This window comes from Arvicola amphibius, chromosome 9, assembly GCF_903992535.2.
Source record: "Arvicola amphibius chromosome 9, mArvAmp1.2, whole genome shotgun sequence".
Classification (NCBI taxonomy): Eukaryota; Metazoa; Chordata; class Mammalia; order Rodentia; family Cricetidae; genus Arvicola; species Arvicola amphibius.
In genome coordinates, this window is record NC_052055.2 from 86266893 (window position 1) to 86281835 (window position 14943).

General features: G+C 33.7%; 1 non-coding gene across 1 annotated transcript; it reads right to left on the bottom strand.

Moving 5' to 3' along the window:
* Positions 1–10537: 10537 nt before the first annotated feature.
* Trnad-guc lies at positions 10538–10609 on the bottom strand. The gene has a single exon. It is a non-coding gene; the product is annotated as a tRNA-Asp (tRNA).
* Between the last annotated feature and the right edge of the window lie 4334 nt (positions 10610–14943).

A 14943-nucleotide genomic window follows, 5' to 3' on the forward strand; every position in this document is an offset into this window, starting at 1 on the left:
GAAGAAATCCTCTTTGGGACTAATAACTAGTGAATCTATTTTATGAGATAGCTCAGATATAAATCCAAGATAAAATTCCATCCATTGGCATGTTTTTGTCAAATTACTGAGAAAAAAAAATGATATAGTTCATAAATTTCTTTTTATATGAGAAAATTACTAAAAGTAAAGAATTATCACTTGAATGCATGGTGCTCAACACAATACAACACTATTTGTCAAGTAATGGAATTAGATAAGTTATTTATACATTTAAAAATTAAAAAATTAAAAATTTAAACAATGTCTTGAAGCCATAGAATTCATTACAGAAAATAAGAAGAAAAGCATTAGTGTGGGTTCCAACATAAATGGGGGGGGGGATCAAAGTAAATGCACAGACAAAAAAAGTCAAGAGTAACAAGCAGGTTTCCTCAATATAGAAGCAAAGTCAAAACGAAAATTTGAGGAGTCAAGAAAATTTTTGCAAACCACTTATTTGATAAGAGTTAAGATAAAAAACATGGAAGGAACTATAATAATTTGTAGCAAATAAGTTATTCTTAGGGAGAAATAACCAGATTAAAGTTGTTTATAAAACTTATTGTTATTTTCTAAATTTTGCTGACCTGACACTTTCTTCGTATCTTCAAAATGAAAATACAGAGTGAAAACACTTTTTTATCATGCTGCCAAGCCCTTTGGAATGATGTTCCCCGATAAACTTAGACCTTAATAAAATAGAGGCTAGGATGATTGCATTTAGCAAACTCCCACATAGACACAGCCTACAGTACCTAAATCCCTACTTTGTAATCTGCAGTGTTAGATTTTTTTCTACAGTAAGAGATTTGATTGGAAACTTTTTACTACTTCTCCTATGTCATTATTTCTAATGTGTCTCTTTAGGCTGTTGGTAATTTAACCAAAGTTCAACTTTGGTGGTTTGAATAAGAAATTAGTTTATTTCTTTCAGATTTTCTAGTTTAATAAAATTGAGAGAATGCCTTTATAAAATTGACTTAATTTCTTTGGGGTCTGTTGCAGTATTTTTTGTTCATTTCTGATTCTGTTTATTTGGGGCCTTTCTTTCCTTTGTTTATTTCAGACAATATTTACTGCTGTTGTTTATCATCATAAATAACAATTTTTATAGGCTTCAATTCTCTGTTTCTATCTCATTAATTTCTTTTTATTATTTTTTGCTCGTTAATGGATTTGACTATTGTTTGTGCTTGTTATTCAAAATTCCTGAATTACATTATGAAGTCATTTATTGGTGCTCTTTCAGTTTTTTAAATCCAGAGGTTTAGAGCTAGAGATTTCCCACATGGAACTCTTTTTAACATGTCCCAGAGGATGTGTATTACAGTTTTACTTTAAACTAATCTCTGGAAGTTTAATTTTGCTTTCTTGACTTTTTTTCTTTTACTCATTCATCATTTAGTAATGTGCCTTTACTTTTCCAGATATTCTGTAAATATTGGAGATTTCTTTGTTGTTAATTTAAAGTTTTATTTTATTGTGGTCAGATAAGATACCTGGAGATGTTTTAACTTTTTTGGAATTTGAAAAGCTTTAGAAACTCACTTCTGACTTAGTCTCTCTCTCTCTCTCTCTCTCTCTCTCTCTCTCTCTCTCTCTCTCTCTCTCTCTCTCCTCTCCTCTCATCTCCTCTCCTCTCCTCTCTTCCTGCTGCCTAAATATCAGGGCATAAAGCACTCAGCTACTGTTCCTGCACCCCAGCATCATATCTGTTTGATTTCCAAGACAAATAGGTCTTGTTGAAGAGTTGCAAAAACTAATGAATGCCGAGAAGAGGAAGGAAGACAGCCTTCCCCCAGGAAGCAGCCTCCTATTTGGCTATCCAAGGATACGTGATTAGACTTAAAAATATGCTCATTTAAGCAGTACTACATGGATTTACCCTGTTGTAATTATATTTTTATGAAGAAGGGTGCTAAAAAGAAATCCCACACAAGCTCATAATTGAGCATAATAAAGGGTTATTTATTTAGGGGTAGACTCACAGATCACAGTCCTCTGAACAAAGGGGTAACAGGAACTGAATCATGGTGCCAGAAGAGAGGCCGGATGTGTGCTTTACATTGGCATATATAGTATAAGAGACCACACCCAAGTGGGTGGGTAACAAAGGCTACTGTTGATAAGAATCCTACAGCACCTCCCCTATTGTTCAAATAAGAAAGTTTTAAGCCTAATACAAAATTATATTCAATAAGAACAAATATCAGGCATAAATATTAGAATTATAACAGCATAAACAATATCAAAGAAAAGATGTGATAAGTGTTTCAATAATTATCCTATCTTAAAAAGTTTTAAGTTTTGCATTATAAATAATTTGTCCATGTCATGAGAGGGAAGTAACTACTACTATCTAGTCTTAACCCCATCAAAGACCCGAGAAGGGAAGTAATATTACTTAAGTAAGCAGGAAGTGCAATCAAGCAACTTCCAAAGTGAGCAACAAATGACAGAGACAATTGGCTACCTGGGCAATCAGCCAAAGTCTCAATTGAAACATTGAAGCAACCAACTTTGGCTAAGGCCTAGAGTAACTGACAGACCATTTTCAGAGGGAAGGAATTTTTCAAAATTATCTTACCCTGTCTTGGCAAAATTTGACAATCTTTTCTCTTGTATCCTGCTTGTCCTGTCTGGACATATATCATGTATTTTGTCAGTAGTCAATGCATGGGCAGTTCCTTGCCCAAAGGCCAGTTGTGCCAAGAAGAAAACAAATTCCAAGTAGAGTGTCTTTGGTGCTCAACATTTTACTCAGAAATATATTGGTGCTTCCAGGAGCAATTGTGTCTCACATCAACAGAACCCTAAGTTATTTAAATTCCATATTCTACAGCTCTTTGAAGTTGTTGAAGATTACCTATGTATGCAGAATACAATCTCTATGTATCTAAAGAACCTGATTAGTCTGACTATTAGTATAACAAGCATGGATGACTATTGACCTATAAATATTAATAACTATATAACTTAAAGACTAAGACTTCATATTAGAATACTAAACAATCTTTAAATAACTATACAACAAATCAGAACAATGACCTCAAAATGTAAACAATGTATAAGTATCTTGATCAGAGGTAAAAATATATATTACAATATGATAAGTATATCCCAAAATTGTATCGACATATAAAATGTCTGAAGCATGGATGCATACAATATGACAAGATAACTTTGCCCATTGTAGACAAAAATAGGAAGATATTCAATATAATTTAAGTTTGTATCAATATATAAGAATCTAAATCAATATAAATTGCCTATAAATAATAGCTCACAAGTATTCATTCTATTACTCACTTTATTATTAGTGTAAGCTCACACTAATCTACAATCCCATTCAATTTCCCTTTTTTTTTCAAAGAGATCCCTAAGCTTCCATAATTTCTCTCCAACCCCAACCCTATAACAATTATAATCAACCCCTAAATGATATCCCTAACCTTGGGACAAGCTTTACTGCGGGAGGGGACATTGTCTTCTAGAATTACTTCCAGCTGTCATGGGGGCAATGTTCTTTCAATGGGATCCTGTGAAAGTAAAAGGATGATTAAGTTCCAAGATTGCCATCTGGTATAATTGCAAATAGTTTCTGAGTATTTGGTAGGGTTTTTCTCAGGTTCCTATTTGGAGTTCTGGCCATGATGTTGTAAACAAAAGTGCACCATTTTAGCTAAAGAAGATGGAACCATCTTTAGCAGCTGGTACCCAAAACAGTTCTTATAGTAGCGCTGTCAGGATAACTCTGCCATATCTACCACATAGAGTTGTTATGGGACCCTATCTTCTTCCTGGAAATGTCAAAGATTACTGCAGGGAAATTTATTGCTCATGGAGAAAACTTAAACATGATTCATACAGACATATTCAATAAAAGGTACAATAGAGACAAAAATATGTATGAAGGAAAGGATTTTTTTCTAAATTTCTTTTTTCTTTCTGCCCCATATAATGGCTCCTGACATGAGAAAGAAACTCTGAATTTTTATTTTAAAAGCATGCTAGGGTTTAGAGAAGGACAGAGCCATTGTCCAACTCCAAATCTGGCTCTCTCTCTCTCTCTTTCTCTCTCTCTCTTTCTCTCTCTCTCTCTCTGTCTCTCTCTCTCTCTTCTCCCCTCCCCCCCCCTCTCTCTCTTTCCCTCTCTCTCCCTCTCTATAAGATGTTTTGATCACCTACCCTTAAAGTCATATTCCTTTTTCTTGGTGACCCTTATTTGGATAGTTATTTTTCCTTCTGTTAGTATATAAAGATCTAGGGTCTCTTCAGTTTTTGAAGATGTGTATTTTCTTGTAAAGACAGGAGCAGAACCCTGCTCTAACCCTATATGGTTTCTTTACCACTGGTATGGTTGTCTCCTCTGTGGATGAGCTGTCATTTCTCTTTCTCAAGAGATTTTTCTTTTTCAAACCAAATCTTTATTAATTTTGATGATATCCATAACTTTTCTTCAGTTGAAACAAGAGCAAAACCCCTTCCCCAACATAACACTTCTCTTGGCTTCCATTGTGAGGTCAACATATCCTTGAAATACACCAGCTGATTTAATTCAGAAGACTTTTCTATTATCCAATGTCTTTCTACTGCTGTTGTCCATTTCTCATTAGCATTAAGAAAATTCAAGGTCAATGAAACATTATGTAATCTATTTCTGAGGATTTTTTCTACCACTTTTTGTTTAACATATACTTTATCATTCAATATGATCTTTCTACAACTGCCTGACCTGTAGGATTGTGTGGTATACCTATAATATGCTTTATATCATGATAAGCAAAAGACTGTTTCATTTTCTTAGAAACAGATGCAGAACCATTATCTGTCTTTATTTGTGCAGGTATACCCATGATGGACATAACTTCTAATAAATGTGTGATTACTGAATCAACCTTTCTGAGCTCAAAGCAGTTGCCCATTGAAAACCTGAATGTGTCAATTCTGTGATATACATATTTTAGATTTCCAAATTCTGCAAAGTAGAATACATCCATCTCCTAGATTTCATTTCTTTAATTACCCTTTGTTTATTTCCAGCAGGTAGTAGTGTTTGGTTATAGGAATATCAAGTAGGGTATCCCTTTATAATCTACTTAGATTGTTGCCTTGTAATGGAAAACCATTTCTTTAAAACTTTCCTATTGATAATATGTTTCTTATAAAATTCTGAGGCCTTCAACACATTTACAATCAATAATTGATCAATTTCTGCATTATCTTGTTCTAGAGAACCTAGCAGACCCATATGGTATCAGATATGTGTTATGTAAAAGGGACAGAGCCTATTCCTGAATATATCTTGAACCTGAATGAAAAATGAAGTCAATTCCATATCATCTGGTATAAATTCAGTGGTTTCAATGTGTAAGACGACTCTTTCTGCTTATTGTAAATCAATAACTACATTAAGAGGCTCTTCAACATCCCTTAATACCATGAGAATAGCATATAATTCTGCCTTTTGGACAGAATTATAAGGGATATATAATTTTAGCTTTTGGACAGACTTATAAGGGGTTTGTTCTATCTTATTTAAATATTATGATTTGTAATCTGCCTTTCCTGATTTATTTGCATTAGTATAGAATGTACAGGCTTCAGTTACTGGTGTCCTCTTTATGAGGTTAATTCTATCACTTTGGGGATAATTGCTATTAATCTCTACTTAAAAATATTAGCACAAGCTCTTTGTCAATGTTCATTGTCTTCCCACATTTTTAAAGAAAATTTCATCAGCAGTAAAAGGCACTATAATCTCTGCTGGGTCTATACTTACTAGTTGACAAGGTCTCACTTTTCCTTTTATAATTAATTCAGAGACTTTTTCCACAAAAGTTTTTATTTTTTTTTACTTGGCTTAAGTGGTGAAAAGATCCAGTTTAAGATAACAATGTCCATTTGCATTAAAATTCCTGTAAGAGAAATTCTGGATGGCAATAAAATAAAATGCAATTAAGATTTGAATTCACTCTAACTACATGTACCTCCTGTAATTTTTCTTAAACAACAATCAATTCTTTTTCTGCTGTTAATTCTCTGGGACTATTTAAGTCTCTGTTACCATCTAAGGTTTTGTTTAAATGAACTGTTAAATCTGGTGTTACCCCAACACCTGTTCATAGACTGAAAATGTCTTCTAACAATCTTTGAATGTCATTCAGAGTCCACAATTGGTCTTTCTTAATTTGTGCCTTTTGTGTTCTAATTTTCTGTAAACCTATTTTATAACTTATGTAATTGACAGAATCTCCTTTCTGTATTTTCTAGGAGCAATTTATAATCCCCATTTTGGCAAAGCTTTTTTTACTTCTTCAAACATTCTTTCTAAAGTATCCATGTTTGAATCAGATAACTAAATGTCATCCATATAATGGCAAATTATAGATTTAGGAAATTTTTATTATTTCCAATGTCTGACTTACAAAGTATTGGCACAGTATGGGACTATTGAACATTCCCTATGGAAGGATAGTCCACTGGTATTTTCTAGTAGGTTGAGAATTATTATAAGTAAGCACTGAGAAGGCAAGTTTTTATCTTTCCTTTTCTTGTAAAGATGTAGTAATGAAAGAGTCCTTCAAATCAATAAGTATAAGAGGCCATCCCTTTGGTAATAGGGAAAAGATTGTAGAGGGCCCATAGGTTGAATTACCTTATTTACAGCTCTTAGATCTGTCACCATTCTCTATTTACCAGATTTCTTTTTAACAACAAATACAGGAAAATTCCAAGGGCTGGTTGATTCTTCAATATGGTAAGCATCCAGTTGCTACTTTACCAGGTGTTCTAAAGCCTGCAGTTTATCTTTGGTTAATGGCCACTGTTTAACATATATTTAACAATATGGTTTTAACCCATATCAGTTTCTAGTTAGTCATTTTAAAGGTAGGGCCATTGGTACCTCTAAAAGTTTGCTAGTTGCTTTGTGGTCTTGTATAACCCGAATGGCTGATGACCTTATAAAATCCCTCCCAGAATTATAAGTTTCCGAGAGTGCAGGAGTGTTAATCTGGGTATTCCATTGCTGCAGTAGGTCATGACCCCATAAATTCACTGCAATATTAGCCACATACAGCCTCAGCTTTCCTCTCTGTCGTTCTGGCCATATGCATAAAACCCATCATGTGCTTTATTTAATTTGACATAGGGTTCCAATCCCTAGTAATTGAACATCTGCCTCTTAAAGAGGCCAATTTTCATGCCAAGATTCTGGATTAATGATACTCACATTCACACCCATGTCTATCAAACCCGCAATTATAATGCCTTTTATATACACTCTTAGCTTTAGTCTTTGATCATTTATAGAAGTCTACCAGAATATATGTTTCCTATTTCCTATTGCAATTTTTGATTTATTGTTTATGTTTATTACATCATCCAGAACAGTGTGTTTTTCTTTCAGAAAACTCTAGATTTTTAAATTTTGTCCAGAGCCATGTGGGCACCATATGAAGGAGGATGCTAAAAGAAATTTCCACACTAGCTCAGAATTGAGTACAGTAAAAAGTTATTTAACCTCTGGGCCCTCTACAAAGAGTACTAGGGGTAGATTCACAGATCAAAATCTTCTGCGTGAATGGAGTACAGGAACCAAATCACACTGCCAGAAGAGAGGCCGAACTTGAGCTTTACATTGGCATATAAAAGTTCACACCCAATTGGGCAGGTAACTTAAAGGCTACTGGCTGTAGGAATTCCTACAGCATATTTATGCATATGCATATGCATAGGAATGTATAACAGTAAGAACAGTAAGAACTAAATGTAGCATGAATAATAAAATCTGATCTGAAGATCAGAAAAGTAAAGCAGCTAAGCCACTAGAGAGCTCTTTTATTTATTTATTTATTGGTTTATTTATTTATTTAAAAGAAAACACTATCTTTTTTCATTTTACATACCAATCACTGTTTCCACACCCTCCCCTTTCCCTTCCCTCCAACATTGCTACAAATGTTGGCTACTGATAGGGTAAAAATGAAACCATTCAGCTTTCATTTGACCTGTTTGATTATCGTGTAGTTGTCAGGTAGCTTTATAGTATGGTTTGTCTCATAGTTATAGGTAAGAGTTAGTTGTCAATTCTTTCTTTTAAAAAGGAAGAAAGAAAAGAACAGGGGCATATAACCAAGCAATTTTTAACAAAAGCCTTTATAACCATACCATTTTAAAATAAAAGCCTGTTTAAATCAATCTTTATGTTAAACAATGTCTTACTCTGTAGTCCTTGGTAGCCTAGAATTCACATCCTTGAACTCACAGCGTCCTCCCTCATTCAGCCACCCAACTGTTTACAGTGCCCACAGGACCACTATGCCAATCTCTGATTAAACTTGGCCATTTTTATTCTTCAGTTATGAGTCACTGCTAGCTTTCTTTTTGTCATCCTATAATAACTGGATTTAATTTGGTATTCATGGTTTCCTATATGCTTAGAAGCTAGTTTTTGAACCCTTCAAATCTTTCTCACTTGATTCTGGTTTCCTGTGAGAACTTGTTATACCCCTTAATAGAAGTTCACAGTGAATGCTTCTAGAGGCATGTCAATCTCCATTTAAAAAATTTGAAATAATCCAATACATATTTAAATTTATTTCTATATTCATGGATTTTACAAGAGTATTTTATTTTCTAAAATTACAATACTTCAATGAACTACAAGCAATCACTATGAAGTTAAAATTTAATTAGAACTTGGATCCATTTTAAAAATGAGGAAATAAAGACTTCCTATAATATTTAATAAGTTTAAAATAATATTCTATGAAGAATACCATAAGAAAAATATTAAAATAACATTAAGAAATAAACTTCATTTTTCACTTATATTTTAAAATTTATATAAATTTTAAAATGAATATATTATTATACTACATTCTTTCTCCTCTAATACCTCCCATCAACCCTCTGAAAATCATGGTCTCTTATTCTTTGGTTGTAATGATATTTCATTTGTATTTTAACAAACAAAGCTCTCCTGAAGATCAAAATGCAAAACAGCTACACTAGTCAGTCATATATGTCAGGCAGTGGTGTCATGTGCCACATGTTAGTCACAGCAGCCACAGTAGTTACTCATAGAAGCTGGGCAGTAGTGGTGCATGTCTTTAATCCCAGCACACAAGATGACTATGAGGCTAGATGAGAGAGGAACTTGCTCTGTTTCAGTATGAAGATTTCATAGTGGTAAGAGCTCTGGCTTTATATGCTACTGAACTTTTTCCTTTGCAGCACTTAATATTCTTTCTTAATTCTGTATGTTATGCATTTTGGTTATTATATGGCAAAGGGACTTTATTTTTATCCAATCTTGTACTTTCATAGAAATATCCTTCTTTAGGTTGGGAAAGTTTCCTTCTATGACTTTCTTGAATATATTTTTTTTCTTCTTTTGAGCTGGACTTCTCCTTCTTCTATCCCAGCTATTCTTAGGTTTGGTCTTTTCATGGCATTCCAAATTTCCTGGAAGTTTTGTGTTATGAATTTTTGGATTTAATGTTTTCTTTGACCAATGTATCTATTTCCTCTATCATATCCTCAATCCGAGATTCTCTCTTCTATCTCTGTTTCCTGATGGCTATGCTTGCCTGTTTAGTTCCCATTTGTTTACCCAGATTTTCCATATCCAGAATTGGCTTGGTTTGTGTTTTCTTTATTGCCTCTGTTTCAGACTTCAAATCTTAAACTGTTTGTTTTACTTGATGATTGGGGTTTTTTTTTTTTTTTGGTTTCTTTGAGAGATTTATTATTTTTTCCAATATTTTGCTTGTCTTTTCCTCCATTTCATGTCCTTTTTGAAAGTGTCCATCATCTTTATAAAGAAACATATTAAATCATTTTCTCCTGCTTCTTCTGAGTTAGCATGATCATGTCTTCTTGATGTAAAACACTAGGTTCTTGTGTTACCACATTGTTTTTTAGGTTGTTGGATGAATTCTTGCATTATTGCCTACCCATCTCATCCTTCAATTGATGCCAGCAGTGTCTGCATCTTGGTCTAATCATTGAGGTGGCTTTCTGTTTCTTGGAACTGTTGTTTGTCTTCTCTGTACTGTCAATGTCTGTGTCTCAGGAAATTTGGAAGAGCCTACTTCTTGGTCTTCTCTTTTGGTCCTCTCTGTTTCCTTTAAAATAACTGGCAACTGGTCAGTGGTGGCACATACCTTTAGTACCAGCACTAAGGAGGCAAAGGCAGGTGGATTCCTGTGAGTTAGAGACCACCCTGGTCTACAGAGTGAGTTTCAGTACAGCAAAGATATACAGAGAAACCTTGTCTCAAAAAGATAAGCAAACAAAAAATCATATTAATCTGTAATTCTCTCTCTCTTTTTTTTTTTTTTTTTTGGTTTTTCGAGACAGGGTTTCTCTGTAGCTTTGGAGCCTGTCCTGGAACTAGCTCTTGTAGACCAGGCTGGTCTCGAACTCACAGAGATCCGCCTGCCTCTGCCTCCCAAGTGCTGGGATTAAAGGCGTGCGCCACCGCTGCCCGGCAAAGACTAATTTGTGCCTCCCCGTCGGGGAATCGAACCCCGGTCTCCCGCGTGACAGGCGGGGATACTCACCACTATACTAACGAGGAACTGCACTTCTCTTATTTTTTGAGTCTTTTTATGGTATGGGTATCAGGAAAAATGTGTCCTTGCACTGTATTCCTTTTGTTGCTATTTTGTGGCATAATTTGAGGAGAATTGGCATTAACTGTTGAAATCTGATAGAATTCTGCACTTAAACCATTTGGCCCTAGGCTTGTTTTGTTTGGGAGAATCTAATGACTGTTTCTAGTTCACTGAGGGTCAAAAGTCTTTTTAATTCATTTATCTTATCTTGATTTACTTTGATAAGAGGTACTTATCTAAAAAATTGTACATTTCTTTTAGATTTTTTTTCCGATTTGATGGAGTTCATGTTTTTAAAGTATGTCCTTATGATTCTCTGGATTTCCTCAGTGTCTGTTGTTATGTCCCCATTTTTTTTCTTTTCTGACTGTTAATTTTAGTATTATCTCTCTGCCTTTTATTTAGCTTGTATACAGCTTTATCCATTTTGCTGATTTTCTCAAAGAACCAACTCTTTGTTTCATTAATTTTTTATGTTTCCTTTTTTGTTTTGTTTTATTAATTTCATCCCTCAGTTTGATTAATTGTTGTTTTCTAATACTCTTGTGAGTGATTAGCTCTCTTTTCTCCATAAGTTTCAGGTGTGCTGTTAAGTTGCTAGTATGAAATATTTTTATTTTTTAAATGTAGGCACATAATTCTATGAACTTTCTTCTTAGCACTGTTTTCATTATGTCCCATAAGTTTGGGTATGTTGTGCACTCATTTTCATTGAATTCTATAAAAGTCTTTAATTTTTCTTTTAATTTCTCTCCTGATCTATTTTTTATTCTGTGGAGAGTTGTTCACTTTCTATGGGTACGTAAGCATTCTGTTGTTTCTGCTGTTACTGAAATCAAGCTTTAATCCATGCTAGTTGAATAAGATGCCTGAAGTTATTTCAGTTACATCTGTTGAGATTTTCTTTGTGTCCAAGCATGTGTTCAATATGAAGAAAGATTGATGAGGCCTGGAGTAGAATTTATATTCTTTTGTGCTTTGGTGACAGTCTGCAAATATCTGATATGTACATTTGGTTTATAATATCTGTTAGCTCCAGTATTTCTCTCTTTAGTTTTTGTGTTGATGACAAGTTCATCGGTTATGAAGAAAACATGTTTTTGTGAACTAGTCATGACCCCACCCTGCCTGTTGACTAGAACGTTGGGTGTTTTCCAACAGCCTGCAGGGACTTCCCTGTCCTTTGCCTGACCCAAAACCTCATTACAAAACCTCTAAACAGATTATCAGATCATTTAGTCAAGAATTCTTATGAGGAGAGGTATATAACACTAGTCAAGAGCCAACACTAGTCACCTCACATATTCATGCTATGTTTAAAATTTTGTAATATTGAGAGAATAAAATATTTATACCATCACTTCAACAAGTAAAAACATTGCAACTTTCTAACACTCATCCTTGATAAAAGTCATCTAGCTACATAGGAAAAACTTCCTCAATATTATATTGGATACCCATATAAAATGCACTGTTTGATAACTATTATTCATAATGAACTGATAAATATACAGTCCCAAGTTCAAATATAACTGGCTACTCTCAACCTTCTATTCCATATTTTACTGCATTATGGCCAATAGAAATTAGACAATTTGAATGGAAAAATACTAAATTTAATGAAAAAAATCAATATTACATGAAAATTAAGTTTCCATGGAAGAGTATCTGTTTATAGTATAATGAATATTCAAACCCTCATGAATTACCAGGTGGTGGTGGCACATGCCTTTAATCCCAGCACTTGGGAGGCAGAGACAGCAGGATCTCTATGAGTTTTTGGCCAGCCTTGTCTTCAGGAGCTGTCTCCAGTACAGGCTCCAAAGCTATAACAAAATCCTCCTTCAAAAAGAAAAACAAAACAAAAAACGTCATGGTTTTATCTCTTTTATATCTTCACTAAGCAAACAATATTTAAAATTATCTCGTGCAAATATTATTCTTGCAATATTTCTTCCCTGTCATAAAAAGGACCCTTATTTTTTTTTTTTTAGCGGTCAATTGATAACAGTGTTTCTGATTTACATTCGCCTGAATGTGAGCTTGGTCACCGTTGTTTTTCATCATAATTGGTATCACACGTTGTAATTTGGATGAATTTTACACAATTTAAAAGAAAACAGTCTTGGAAAGAATGTTCGTAATGATTGTGAATGTAGTAAATGAAATTTTCTATCTCTTTCTATATGGCTAAAGAGTCAAGATGGAGCCTCTACATCCCAACCATGCATTTTGCAAGCTGTGGTTTTCCTTCCTCAAAAACAATAGTGTATTTTGACATGGGTCTGAGAAGACAGGCCCTCCATATAAAGTCATAATCATGGAAACACATACTTAAAAAGAAAAATGAAAGTTACTAATTACATTTTTGTTACTGTGTATACAATGTACTCATTTATTTGATTTATAGAGCAATGCCAAAATATTGTCAAGATCTGGTTAGCTGTCTAAGAAAAATACATGAAGACACCTAAAAAAAACAGTCAGACTGTGACTCTAGCCCTAGTGTGTTCAACATTTCTTAAACTTCCAACAGCTTTCCGGCTTCACTAGAAGTTGTGCTATCAAGGGTTATGCAAAGAACTCAAGATGAGAAAATGCATAAATTATTCATCTATTTATTTACTAAACTTTTACTGAATACATAATGCTAGAGTTTCTATTGTGCACTGTGAATACCAGCATCAATATTTAAAGATGTGAGCTTACACAATCTGGTACAGGAATGTTTACAGTTCAAACATTCTTTGGGGAATAAGTTGTTTGACAGTAAAAAAAAAAATGATCCTGTCAAAATACTAGTATTCATTGGAGTTAAAAGGTAGATTAATAAAAGTATAAAAAGTAGAACATATTTAATATTTTATTATGAAATTTATGACTGAATAATACTAGGATTGCAATACTCTTTTTCACTCTTTTAAGAATGAAATGCATGTTAGGATTTTGCTCCATTTATAAGTAGATAACATTATTATCATTTGTAAATCATATGAGACTGGTAGCAAAAGATAGGTGTCAGAACAAAAGGAATTGATAACTCATGACATGACAGAGAGTTATATTTTTAATTCAGTTTTCAAGAGGATCATAGCTGTGTATATGTTTGATTCTCTAGATTATATTTCTCAGTCATAATTGCAGGAAGGTTAGGATAAATGATAATATATACCAATGTTTCTTAAAGAATAGAGCTTTCATTAGTGTAGCTCTGTAGTAGAATTAGAAGTCAGAGTTTGTGATGACTCCAGAAGTTCCTTTATTGTACTGGATTGGATTGGCTATACTGCTTTTTTTTTTTTTTGATTTTCCATATGAAGTTGAGATTTGTTCTTTATAGTTCTGTGAACAGGATGTGGGGTAAAAGTAACACTCCTCCATTGATGGTTGGAGTGCAAACAGGTACAGCTGCTTTGTAAATCAGTATGGCAATTTCTCAGAAAATTAGGAAACACCTATCTCAAGTCCCAGCAATACAACTTTTGGGCATATAACCAAAGAATGTTCAATCACATCACAAGAATATGTATACAAGTATGTTCATAGCAGCATTATTTACAATAGCCAAAAAGTAGAAACAGCCTAAATGCCCCTTGGTCAAAAAATGGATAAAGAAAATGTGCAGCATTTGCACAATTGAGTACTATGCAGCAGAAAAAAATAATGTATCTTCAAATTTGTAGGCAAATGGATGGATCTAGAAAATATCATAAAGAATGAGGTACCCCAGACCCAGAAAGACAAATATAATATGTATACACACATAATTGGCTTTAGATATACAACAAAGAAAAACCAGTCTATGTTTTATAACCACAGAAAAACTAGACAAAAAAGAGGACCCAAAGAGGGACATACGTTTATCTAATCTACATTGAAAGTAGAAAAAGACAGATTTCCTGAATAAATTGGGGGCATGGAGATCATGGGAGAGTATAGAATGGAGGGGAAGGTAGGAAAGTGAAGAAAAATATATAGCTCAATGAAAAAAAAGTAAAAATAAGTATACAGCTACATCATGATAAAATCAGTATAAATAAAATGTATTCCAAGGCAAAATCAGCTACCTGTATCTTAGTTAACATCAGATTTTATCTACATTACACTGTTTAGCATTTGCTTACCCTATGGTCTCAATGAAACTTGGGAGCTATAGTTTGATGTATACTTGATGTATATCTCATGTACTGGTCATATTAAGATTGCATGTCAGACTGTACATCCATAATCTGAAAAAGATTGATGCCAAAATTCTGAGTATACAATGTGTATCTCTGATGCATTATCATAAATAGAA